This window comes from Melozone crissalis, unplaced genomic scaffold (assembly GCF_028551555.1).
Source record: "Melozone crissalis strain CALT ecotype California unplaced genomic scaffold, PUWL_Pcris_2 ptg000039l_1, whole genome shotgun sequence".
NCBI lineage: Eukaryota > Metazoa > Chordata > Aves > Passeriformes > Passerellidae > Melozone > Melozone crissalis.
In genome coordinates this window covers 8777756-8790933 of record NW_026535817.1, presented here as the reverse complement: position 1 = coordinate 8790933, position 13178 = coordinate 8777756, and positions in this window count along the sequence as shown.

Here is a 13178-nt window from a genome sequence, read left to right as displayed (position 1 = left end):
CACAGTGAGCATTTGTGTGTGCTCATGCACACAAGGGAGCGTTTCTGTTAGAATGTCAGATGAAAGCTGGTCAAGTTTTGGTATTTTTGGGCTATTTTCTGTTACATGGGTGTTCTGTCCTTAGAGGAATTGACAATGAGGCAGTGGGAAATGTTAAGCAAGCTCTTAAAGAGCTGTTTCAGATTTGTGGGAATGCCAGTTTTCCTTTCCTTTGCTGTAAGCATGAGGAGGGCTCAGGAGGGTGGGGTGCAGAGGTGCCTTTGTGGGTTTATTCTGGTATGTGTGCTTCACTCTCAACTCCAGAAGTTGGGAGTGGTTGGCCATTCTCATAAAGTCAGTTTTTACTTTCTCAGACTGTCTCCTAATGCTTTCCTATAGTCACTTTAAAAGCAGTGACATTTAAATTGGAAATCTCTCTGGAAAAATTCCTCCAGTCTGTCAAAATATTTTTCTTTGATTTGACACACTGTGTTCCTTTTCTTATTTTTGCTATTGCTGCATATAGAACACTAAATACTTTATCTTCATCTCTGTGAGTTTTCAGACTTATGTCCTCCTACTGCTTAGCCATCATTTGCCAAATATGTCCTTGTTCTAATGGCTATGGAATAATATTTTATTTCTGTGTGGGTAGACAGGGACCATTAGATCATCCCTGAAGTTCAGGGAGTGTTTGTGACAGTCTGCCAGGCCAAGTACAGATCATTGGGTGACACGTGGTGAGCAGTCTCCTATGGAAAGGTTTGAGAGCTGGGATGCACATTGTGCTAGGAATGCATCTTACTGACAGCTTACATGAAAACACTTGGTGCTTTACATGCAAAAATTGCAACTTTAAATGTTCTTGGCTATCTTATGAGCAGAGCTGTTATACTGGGTCCAGGGACAGAGGTGGTTCAAGTTGTACTTTTAGCCTCATGCATAGTCTTAGGGTTTTTCTACCCTTTGGCTCCTTTTTCTGGTGTTTGCTTAAAGGTAGAGGCTATTGGTGTGCAGCCGCTGTGCATCTGTGGGATGGCTTCATCATCTTGTGCATCATGTTTTGTGATCTTTAGGTTTTTAAACATAATCTCTTGTTTCATGGAGTTGGACTTAGAAAAGACCCGCAAGGATCATCAAAGTCAGGATACTCTATTATTTAGTGGATTAAAACAAGGCTCACAGGCAATTCTTTTGCTATTAAATCAGATCATGTGTTAAAGCCACAGGGAAGGCCTGAGGTGAGCAGGAGAGTGAATGTGCAGTTCACCTGCATACATTAGCATCTCATGGCCAGCAATCAAACATGACTATGTAGTATTTTATTCCAAGTCTGAAGATAATGAGCTTGCTAATAAATCCAGCTGGACATGATACCTGGTGTATTGTCCTCACCTGAGAATCTATTCCTAAGTTTCAAGAGACTTAAGAACCTTGTGTGAAACTCTAGTAATAAATGTCTTGGAAAATTCCACTGTCAGTTATATTTAATAAAAGTAAAAATAAAAGAGTTAATGTCCGTTTTAACACTCTGACATTTGGATTCACCAGTGGTTTAAAGAAATACTGAAAAGAACCTGGCAGTTTGGAGGATAAGAGAAATTTCTCTTGAGTGCTACCCTGCAAATACAAATAAGGAGTGCAAAGTTTTGTCTAAAATTTGCAATTTTAATTATTCCTTCTAATGTCCAAATTGACTTCCAGTCAGTTACCCATAGTAGACAAAGTTCACTTGCAAAATAAAGACCTGTTTCTGTTAGAGGGCAGATTTACCACCACCAAAGCATAACACCTCTGGAATAATCCCAGAAATGGTCTATCACTCTTTGAGAAATGAGTCCTGATACAGGAACTGAGAGGGTTACAGAAAATAATTATCCCCCTAGAAAGAATAAACCCTTCAGGAAAAATCCTTTGCTACTATGAGAAGTCTGTTGAAAACAGCAGTGCTTCCATAAAAAGAGCCAGAGCACATGTTGTAAGTCTCCACTGAAATGGGAATACTCTTTCAAGTGCTGTTGGCTTTGGTGGGGAGGAGAGCTGTGATGTCTTCTGGGAACCTTTGCTTTCCTTCAGTCATCCTTTGTGCGGTGTTTGAACCGTTCTCAGACACTGCAAACCTCTCCTTTCTGCTTCTAAAAAACGCAGTTTTTGCTTCTCAATTCTGGGCAGTGCGCTTCAAAACCGATCAGGACAGTGGTTGGAAGCACAAGGTATGTGGTGACAAGGCTGAAAGTTTTCCGTCTTCCGCTGCTCACAGGCAGTAAGGGAACTATTGTTGTTTTGGCCTTGCTCCTCATTCTCTTTGCCATGGGAATTGCTTGAAAACACTTATTCAAAAAGGGGAATGCAAGAGCCATCTCATTAGCAACTGTGACTCTCAGAGAACCTGCAGGTCACTCAGCAGAAATTAAACAGGTGCTATCCTGCAGTGGCTGGAGAAGAGTGGGTGCATAATCGCAGCTTAATAGCTCCAAAAACTGCGTAGAGTTTAAGGTTTTTTCTGAAATCCAGGAAATAAAAGCTTTGTACCCAGTCCTTCAAGGAGTTTCAGGTTTTGTCTCAGTGCAGGTATTTTTATTGAACTCAAAACAAGCACCTACAAATAGCCAGCCAGCTGTTTTCATTATGGTGTGCTGAATCCATTCTGGGTGCAAAAGTACTTTTTACAAAACTTCTCGGACTTAATACTTCCAGAGTCTGAGATTAAACCTCAAGAAATCCAACAATTTTTGTTAAGCCTGTAGCAAAAACCAACCAACCAAAAAAAAAAAAAATCTAACCTCCAGATGAAACAAGTCATTACATTTTACTGTACAAGTTCCCCATTATCCCCTTCTGTTTGAGCTAGGGGTAAGAAATTCCCTTACAAAACAGGAGTTAAATAAATGTGGAGTGGAGGGAGAAATGTAATAGGACTTATTCAGACCTGGAAAATACCTTTTACAGAGAAAATTTAAAATGAAAGGGGAAGAGGCAATATGTTACTGGAGTAAGGAAAACACCTTTTCTTTGTCACAAAATTGGAAATAAGAGCTAAAATCGCTCAAGTGTTTAGATTGGATGCATGGCTGTGCATAGCCAGGCTGCTTTACCTCCTTTTTTCTGTATTGATAAGCACAGAAAATGAATTTATTTCCATTGAAATCTGGGAGAGGCATATTTAGCTGGTACCTCCTGTGTAAGGATGTGAAAAGGTTCAAAGCTAGGTGGCAGGTAAATCTTTGAATTGCATCTGAAGCAGCACCACAGGAGCTGGGTTGCTGTAACGGGTGTTTTTGAAGGAGCTGGTGTTTGTATAGTGTGTTCCAGTACCCTGGGCCCCTGCAGGATTTCAGGTCTGCTGAGAGGATGTGAGGGGTGCAAAGAGCTGCCCCAGAACATCAGGTTCTCGCTCCTGGGCAGCACCCACAGCTCGGGGCAGTGTGCCTGTGGAAAGAAAATACTGCTTTGTTCTCACACTGCGCCACTGGTGTAACTGCAAGGAATATCTCCTTACCAAAGTGCTAAGTGGAGCTTGGGTATTTTTATTTATGCAATGCGAGAGTGACTGCTGGAAATGCTTAGGGTGATGTGTGCCCTAACAACAGAATACATTTGACCTGAATGTGGCCTGCACTGTGAGGTGCAGTATTGGTGGCAGATGATTTCCTCTGCTTTTCATGTTGTGGTCTCTTTCTAAAAATCCTGGGCGTAAAAATACTGGAGATTGCCAGCACAATCAATGGGACACCTAGTGTAACACTGGAGTTTTTTCAGGCTTTTACAAGCTACATCTCTCTTGCTCAGCACCTCGGGATATAGGCTGCCAGCATATGTGAATGTCATGCAGGCATGATTTTAGTGCAAACAGCATGGAAGCTTTCCTTTACTTCAGAGGTCGCTGGATATTTTGAGAAATCCCAAGTCTGAATGAAGAGGTCTACATTCCTTCACAAGTTTGAGTCTTTCTCAGTAAATGGGAGTAATTGGTGTGGTGAGCTAGCTGGAGTTTTTCATGTTTGGTGACTTCTCAGACATGAAAAACTAATTAATTGACTATTTTCATTTCAGAAAGTGGACACTTTCTGAAATAATATTCACATATTTTTCATGTATGTGTGTTGTCTGCCCACCTTAAGGAGATTTAAGAGGGCAGATTAATTACAGGGAGAATACTATTTGGCAATATCTACATCTTAATTTTTGCCAACTTTATCAGAGTAGAAAACTTGGTGTTTGTTAGAGGCACAAAGAGGTAGAAGATTGGGAAAGTGCACATCTAATGCAAAGAATAAGCAGCTGTCTTTTATGTTTACCTCTTTATTGTCAATCTCAATTTGGAAAAAAACCAAGTTACTGTGAATGTAAATGAAAAAGCATGTGAGATGCTTTGTTTTTTCAACACATGGCTTATGGTCTGCAGAACACACAGAACTGGAGTAATAGTTGAAAACAATAGTTTGTATTGGCCCTAAAGTAGAACTCTGCTGTTGCAAGATATGTTGCATATTGTGGTGTTATGTCCACTCGATGCTGGACAGAGTAGCTAGGTGTTCAAATGAAGTTTGAATTAAACTTTGAAGACTAATTAGGAAGCTGCCACCTAACTAGGAAGCTGTCTCAGCTTTGTGTTCATCCTGAGCACAGTAAACATCCTTGGGCAGGACTGGCTAGTTGTGGTACTCTGTAAGTTACATCTACTTGCAGTAGTTCCTACATTAAAATGGGTGTTACTGTGCCATGCATGGAATTGAACTCTGGATCTCAACCCTCATTCAGAATAGATTCTGGAATGGGCAGTTTGAGTCCATTTTCTGAGGCAGAGATGCATGCTTTTTCTTGGCTTTTAAATAATGAGTAAATATATGCATCTCTATATACTTAGCACACTTTAGAACTTCTTTTCACATTTGCTTAAGTTTTCCTGTCCTGTAGTTTGTCTGAAATTGGTTTCTTAAATATTATTTTGGATTGTGAAATTATACTACTTTATTCTTTTAAAGAATGCATTACTGCAGTATTAATACTGCTGAGTTATTTCCACTTCCCAATAAAACTAAAAGAATAAAACTGCCATTTTGACTATTTGTCAATGCTCCTTTTGAGGTAGCATGCCCACATCTTAATAGAGAAAGTTCCAGTAACAACTTGCCATTGCTGTGAACTCCACTTCTGTATCAGTTACATTGGGGTTTATCCTGACTTTGGTGAACCCCTCTGATCAAAGCTGGAGCTTAAGGAGCAATTTGTATGGCCTAGTTACAACTGGATCTTAAAGCCATCTTATCTTAGGTTATTTCTGCTTTTCCATGGCATGCAGAATGTGCTCTGACACACTCCTGTGCCTAATGCAGGATTCTTCTCTTTAGGGTAAGTTTACTGTGCTTAGTGGTCTTAATTAGCTTGGCACAGGTGAAGAATCTTGCAGTGAATTAGACTCCATTCTCCTCTCACATGAGCTGTCCCTGTTGTGTTTCTCGTATTCCTGTTAAACCCTTCAAAGATGCCTTCCCTGAGCCACGAGCTGTGATGTGAGATTATCCAAGGGTCTTTGCTTGATCCTGGCTTCTGGTCTTTGTGGGGGGACAAGCCAGTGGATCAAAGAGAGGTGTTAAACCTTAATGTGTTCTGGCAGAAAGATCCATAGCCCAGTGGAGAAAAGCTGTACTGATATTGATACAACATGCAGCTATTTCAATAATCCATTCAGGCTAGCTCCTGTTACTGCAACACAGATCTGGAACCAAGTTTTCCTCTGCTCCCCAAGTTATATAATTTCTGTAGGCACTGTGGGAGAGGATGCACAGCTGATCAGAGCAGTAGATGGATAAAGTAGATAAAGAGAAAAGTTCAGACAGATAATTAGGTCTTAGCAAAACCTAGTAGCAGAGCTAATCAAATGCAGTGTATGCGTGCAGCTAGGAATGAATTTAAGTAGCTGAATCCTAGAGCAGGTAAGGTGTTGGTGCAAAGCAGTAACAATTGAGGAGAATGAAAACTGGGAGTTCATGAAGTCAAGTGATGCCCTTGAGGCTGTGCAGTGTCAAGTCCTTAGTTTTCAAGAAAACCAGGAACACCAGCTTTTAAAACCTTGTCCTGTCTATTAGGCCACCGGAGTATAGAGATGTCACTTCCAGGAAGAGCAGGGTTTGGTTGAAATTCAGCTCAACTCATAGTGAAAATTGGTTGAAGAGTGGTAGATGTGAATGGATTTGCTCTTTGTGCCTTTGCTCTAAAGCAAAGCAATACTTCACATTTATTGTTATTTAGTGGCATAGAAAAGTGCTGGAATACCCTCAGGTACTTTGGGAACTGTAACTCCAAAACATAGGTGGTCTTTTTTTTGTGCCCTGCACTGTGTATTATGGAGCCATGCACAGAATAAAACACTGCCAAATGGTGATCCATAGCCCAGACTGATCTCTGTAGAGCAGATGGAGTTTGACAGGGGAAGAGACAAGCTGACAGCTTTTCCTCAAATAAGAGTCATACAGTGTATTTCCAGTGCCAAGCTGGATTTGACATTTAATTAAAGATCTACCTCATGAAAAAAAAGACCAAAAAAGCTCCACCTCCACAGCCCCCCAAAAACAGCATTTCACATGCAGGCCCTGGTACGGCGAGAGAATCTGTTTGGTCTTAATTAAACCAGAGCCCTCAGTGCCCAGAAAGCCATCACTGGGGAGAGGGCAAACATGGAGATACTGTGGGAAATAGAGTCAGCATTAAAAGTTGGTTTTGGCTGGTCACCAACCGAACTCGGCTTGAAGATACAGTGGTGCTTAATAAGCAAAATGAAGTATAACAAATATTCAGCCTCAGCTACTGTAGTTAGAATATAATATGGATGGTATATATTCTGATAGGTTTCAGTACTGTTTTGTGGGGGTTTTTTTGTGGGTTTAAGTCAAGAATATCGAAGATATACAAAGCTTAGTACTGGTGCAGGAAGTACTTGCAGTCACAAAGATGTTCCTGCATTTCAGTTTTCACTTCAGGATCACCCCATGATGCAAACCAAAAGCACCCACAGCTGGCTCTTGTATCCTTTTGGCTCCCCACAGAATTTTAGGGTATATTTCTGACTGTGAGCTGGTCCTGTGTTGCTCTCAGCTCTCCCCTGTTGCTGTTCTCTGCCTTGGCAGCAGCAGCTACTGGCATTCACTTCCTTTCAGAAAACTTCTCACCCTCCAAGGGGAGAAAGAAACACGGGAATGGGTGTTAGAAAAGGCATGAGATTGTGAGGAGGGTGCCCTGAGTTCGCCCTGAGGAAATACCTTGGTTTTCCTCAGCTTTTTTTGTTGGCTGCTTATGTGGAGATCCTGAAGGTGGTGAACCTAATGATGGCTATGTGAAGAAGGAACACAAACTACGAAGTCTGAATTGTTTCCTTTGCAGTTTGGTCTGGCTTATTATAATATCTGTTAGGTTTTGTGCTGTTTTCTGAGGTTTAGATTCTGTGAGTCTTCCACCCTCCCCTGATGGATGGGGAGGGTGGAGGAAACACAACACAAAGATCCTTGATCTTTCCAGTGAGTTGGAAGATAAATATATAATGTAATTTGTTCTTATGTGTGTACCTCATAGTTACTGCTTTGGAAAGGAGAGGTGATGAGTTTGTTTTCTGAAGTGTTTTTCAGTATGGATGAGAGAAGCACAGATAATGAGACAAACTATCAAGCTCTGACTTGGAGGGGTTTTGTTGTGTAGAAATTCCTGTAACCTCCTCACCATAGTTTAATAAAAGACAGGTACCTAATTTATTATTACAGTGGTAATGCAAACTACTGAAGTCCTACACTAATTGCTTCAGTCTGGGTCAGAATGTAGAACTGGTGGTTATTCCTGTTTCATAAAGGGATTTAATAACTTTGAGTAAGAGTTTTTAAAGGTGGTGAGGTTGGTGCTTAATAATGCTAAGATTTTAAGTGCTCAGCAAAAGCTACATCATTATTTCCTAATGGAAATATCTGGAATTATCTGACTGATACTTTTGGTGACTTCTTAAAATCCTAGTAGCTGTTTATTGCTAGTTTTAGACATGAGTTTGTTTCAGCTTTTGTCGGTGTGGCGTGTACCTGTCACTCAGAGATGCACTCAAAGTGTGTGGATGTTTGGGTTCCTGCTGGCTTGGAAAGTGTGAGCAGTTGAGCCCTCAGGCATTTCTGAGCACAAAGCAGGGGTTCCTCCTGCTGGAGCCCAGTGGGGTTTGCTGGAGGGATGGCTGAGTGCTGCAGGGCAGGGATGAGCTCTGAACAGAGTGCAGGGGGATCCTGGGCCAGTGGTGGGAGGGCAAACTGCTCCCAGCACTGACTGATCCCAGAGGTCAAGGGGGGGGACTCAGGATGAGTGCCAGCATCCTTGTTCTCGCTCTTGTGCGTTGAGTGCAGATCCTGAGCTCAGGCCCCTGGGATTCCCCCTGGGGGCAGCAGTCCCAAAATGCGTTCAGTTGTTGCCATGCTCCGAGGAATTGGAATCCTTCTCTGGTGTTCTTTCCCTGGCTGCTTGTAAGCATCATAGTCCAAAGACTATTGTCTTTGGAGTCCTGCCTAACTTGGACTCTCTGGGAAGCAAATTGCACTTTTATTATTTGTAATGGCCGTTTCATAAATAAGTACCAGATTTCAGCTGTTTTGGTAATTGTCTTAGTAGAAAGAAGCTTTTGGAGCTCTTGTTTCTCCTTGATTTAATCCAGAATGATAGCATTTCATACTGAGGAGGATTACTACTGGTTCTGGGTTTGTTGTCTCAAAGCACTAGGCGTAATGATGTTTAAGAAACCAACCACTAGCAACAGTAACAACTAAAAATCTGCCATTTCTCTGGAGAGTCAAGATGAAGCATTAATATAATGTGCCCCTGTACAACATTTGAGTCCCATTGACAAGATATCATGGACTTTTTACAGCACTTTTGGCAAGAGCCAGTTAAGGCTGTTTTTATAGACCATTTTTTCTCTCATTTTATCATGTATTAAATTTAGTCCCCGTGGAATTTTAATAGTTTTAGCTGCAGCAGGAAAAGATACTTGTGTCCAAGTAAAGGATAGGTTGTTTACAGTTCAGTGAGTCTTAAATTTATTAAAAGTTGAATTACTTTATAATGGTAGTAAAATTATATGGAAACATTGTTTATTGTGTTGGAGACTGTGAACATACTGCTGGATGTTTGGCGAATGACAATATCACAGCCTCTGCCCAAAACATGAATATGCTTACATATAAACAAGAACTTGAGCTGCTTTCATGGAAAGCAGTTTTGTTGGTAATCTGAAAATTGCATCAAATGCATTGGTGGGGTCTTTGCTGTGAAATAATTCAGGCACTTGTGTATTCATTGATGCCTCTTGGTGTGGTAGCAGTGGTTGAATCGGTGGTCTGTAGTCAAACTCTGCGCTGGCCCAGGTGACCGTCCCAGGGCGTTACTGGGAAGGAAATTTCTGCAACTGAAAAAGCACAGCTTCCTTATGTTTTGTCCAGTGCTTATATTCCCTGTGGATTAGCTGAAATAAGCTCCTTTCCAAGCTTGTATGAGACTTTAATTTGTAAAGCTTTATTTGTAAAGAATTGAGAGGTTTGGGTTTTTTAATCTGTCCAAGAGACCATAGCAAGGAAGAGTTGACAAAGGACCTTGAGAATTCCTATCAAAGATAGCAAGTTGTTATCAATAAAAATGACAATGGAAAGCAGTACTGAAGTCATAAATAAAATCAGGACTGTCCTAAAATTCAGCAATAACCTCTCTCTTTGCACGCATGCTGTAAAGAATTGAAATGATACAGTTCAGAGCATTTCTCTTATCTAAGCACTAAGTAGCAAGAGTACATCTTCCCAAAACCAAATGATGCTTGGATAATTGACAGCATTAGTGCAACCTCATGTAAATAGAAGATGAAAGGTGAGAAGAAGGAAGCAAATACCAGAATTTTAATGACTTTATCACTTCTCCTTGAGAACCTGGAGATATAACACTCATAAAACATTACAGACACCAAGAGTTCTAATGAACACACATATAGCATCATAAAGAGATGACATTTGCATTAAAGGGGACTTTATCTGTTGCATAATTGCACCTCAGCTAATATAGGAAGCTGAACATATGAGCTGCCAGCCTGACTCACTAAATCAGAGGGAGGTTATCCTGCAGGAACCCAATAATCGTGCCATGGTCGTGTTCTCATGGATCCAGGACATGGATCTGGCAGCAGCAGCTGCTGAGATGGTGCAGTCTGGGGAGCCTGGCTTGCAGGAAGCTCCAGAGCTGTTCATCATCTACAAGGAAGAGCAAAAGGAGTAGGAGAATAACTTAGTAAGTGATAAATAATCGGTGTCTTAAAGGCAGTAATATAAAAATAATTACCTATTGACCAGCTAGCTTTACATGACAGTCACAAATTGAAGAGCAAACGATTAATTCTTCAATGGAGCTGTGATGTGTATTGTGCATTCTGTTTTAGGTAGTGCTGGAATTGCTGCTCCTGGTTTTCTGTTCTGGAAGAAAGCTGTTCTTGTTTGTACATGGAGATGATACCAGTGCTGTGAGGGGATTGTGCACCTCAGCAAACTGCACTGGCAGCCCCAAAATGTGGTGCCGTGCAGTTGGCTTGAGTCAATAATGTGCAGGAAGTGGGATTACTCACAATTCTGCCTACAGAAAATGTCAGGGAGCCTCAGATACAGCACCATTTTTCTCACTGTGGAGTTTATAGGATCTGTGGCATCTGCTGAGCGACAGTGCCCATTCTGTGCACTTAGAGCTAGCACTTGAATATTAATTCTTAACAAGGCAGTAATTTGTCTGTAGCTGCAGCTGACCTAGAGCGTAACAGCAAATGGACTCCCTGGTGTGAAGGACCACACTTGTTTGCTGCTTGTCTTCCTAGGGCTGTCTGCCTGTGTCCAGGTCATTTATAAGATCTTGTTTTGTTAATTCAGATCTTTCTCAGACCATGTCCTTGTCTCTGCTCAAATACATGGGTGATCTTGCCAATGCATTTCAGGCTGTTTGAATCAGATTCCCCTACTGTGACCTTGCAGTTTGCTTTTCTGAAGGAAAACAACCCGAGGTTGTTACTCAGTCACTTCCTTTGCTACTTACTCTGTCTTTGGGTCCTTCTATTCAAGTATATGTTTTGCTTTACTGTGGCGATCTGGGCTGGAGCTCACCAAGTTCAGGTTTCCAGTGAAAACTGGAAAGGAATTTGCAGAAAAGCTTTGCTCTGAAAATGTTCTCACTTTGTTTGGATTTCTCAAAGGAACATTTGTTTAAATAAGCAATATTCAAATCCTGGCTTGTCTATTTTCCTTATTTTAATATTAAATGGGCTCCCTCACTGAATTTGTTTTCCCCTGTCACAGTTTCTTGACATGTGCTGAGCCATCTCCCAAGGGGACAATTCCCTTAATGTTATCAGAGATGTGAAAACCAACAGCAAGCTTCACTCTTAGGGCTACTACAAGGTATTTTGTGGGTATTCAGTTGTTTTCAAGAACTTGTCTTTGTGCTTGCCAAACATTAAGCTTCTGTGGGAAGAAAAGAGTCGAAAATTCCTTTACACTTGATCTAATCCTTATATGCCTTTATTTTTAATAAATTTTTAGAATGGAAGCTTACATGTAGGTGAGAAACCCGTCTTTACGAACACCTGTAAAATTGGAAAACAAGAAAATTCCTTTTCGTGTTGCCGTGTTTGGGTTGTGCTGCTCCCACGCGGTGGCAGCAGTGAGCAGCAGCTGCCCCTTAACCATTGCTACAGAGCTGTAATTCAGATTTTACTCAAGGCTGCAGTAGAGCTATCTATAGAGTATATCCCGCACACACACCTTAGAGTGGATGTATGGGGAAGACATAGGGAGATAATAAGCCAAAAACTTCTTAAGCATTGCCATCTGAACCGTTCTTTCCAACTGAAAGAGTAATTATATTGATGTAAACTGTGCTGAGAATCCAAGGGCTACAAACACAGTTTTTATGTTAGTGTAACTGTGTTAACAGTACTGATATTTGGCCCTGGCAGGTTTCCTTAATTCAACTTCCTCTCATGATTTTTGGTAAGGTGGGGGTTTTTAAACTGCTTTTCCCCCCGCTTTTTTTATTTAACCCTTTCTATATTCCAGGAAGTATTTGCTACCTGGAATTTGTATAGAATTGCAGGGAAGGGAAGAAGAGGTGAAGAGCCAATATCTCTGTGCACGTTCAATAACTCCTGCAGTTACTGCTTCCTTGGAATGCCTTGGAATGGGGTTTCACTGTGCTTGGGATTTTAGTGCTTTGGATTATTTTAATTAGAAAAAAGAAGGATAAGAGTTCTTTGTAGTCTTATGAGCAGGTGACCAAGCTGGGATGGGAGCTGGTCCTGTAAACTCCAGGAGAGATCTCCCTTGTGATATGCTCACTGCCAGAAAAAAAGAACATTGGAAGTTTAAAGTTTTGTTCTATTTTTGAACCTGAGTTGTTTTCGAATAATTTTGAAAGGGATTCTGTACCAATTCTGTTTTGAAATGCTTTGAAAACACATGAACAGCAAAAAGGTTTTCTTTCCCCGTGGTCTTGTTCCTTTGCAGAAAGAATATTTTTGAAGCTTGCTGTTCTCACATCCTGAAAGGACTTGGTCAGGATCACATTGGGGTGTCTTGTTGGGTTTGGTTAGAGAAATGGCAGAATCCAGGCGAAGGACAGGATCCACCTCCAGTACTGCTGACTGCCATATGAGGATGAACCCCACATGTGTCAGTGGGACACTGCTGTCACTGGAGCCCAATAAAGAAGGGATAGCTGATGGTAACAAAGAATATTTAACATTTTAGTTATCAAGATGCACGTTATAATTGGGCATTGGGAAGCTCCACTCTTTCTTCCTGCTGAAGGACTTTGACGTGTGGTTTTTTTTTAAATCATGTTTTTCCTTGAGGAACATTGGAGACCCAGATCTACTTTTGCTGTTACTTGGTTCACAGGGATTTGAGTATAACTTGAGTAACCATGCGAAACAGTCCTTCATGGGGTTTTTTTTTTTCCTTTTAGTGCAGTGATATCACTGTGGAATAGGTAAGTGTGAGTAGAAACATTCAAAGCTCACAGTGGAAGCTACTCAGGTAAATAACTGCGCATGAAATGTATTTGCTAGATTATATCTCTGGAGTTCAGTTAATCACTGAAGAGCCTCTGCCCTGTGTCATCTTCATAATACACTCACAAAAGAGCTTCTCATTGTG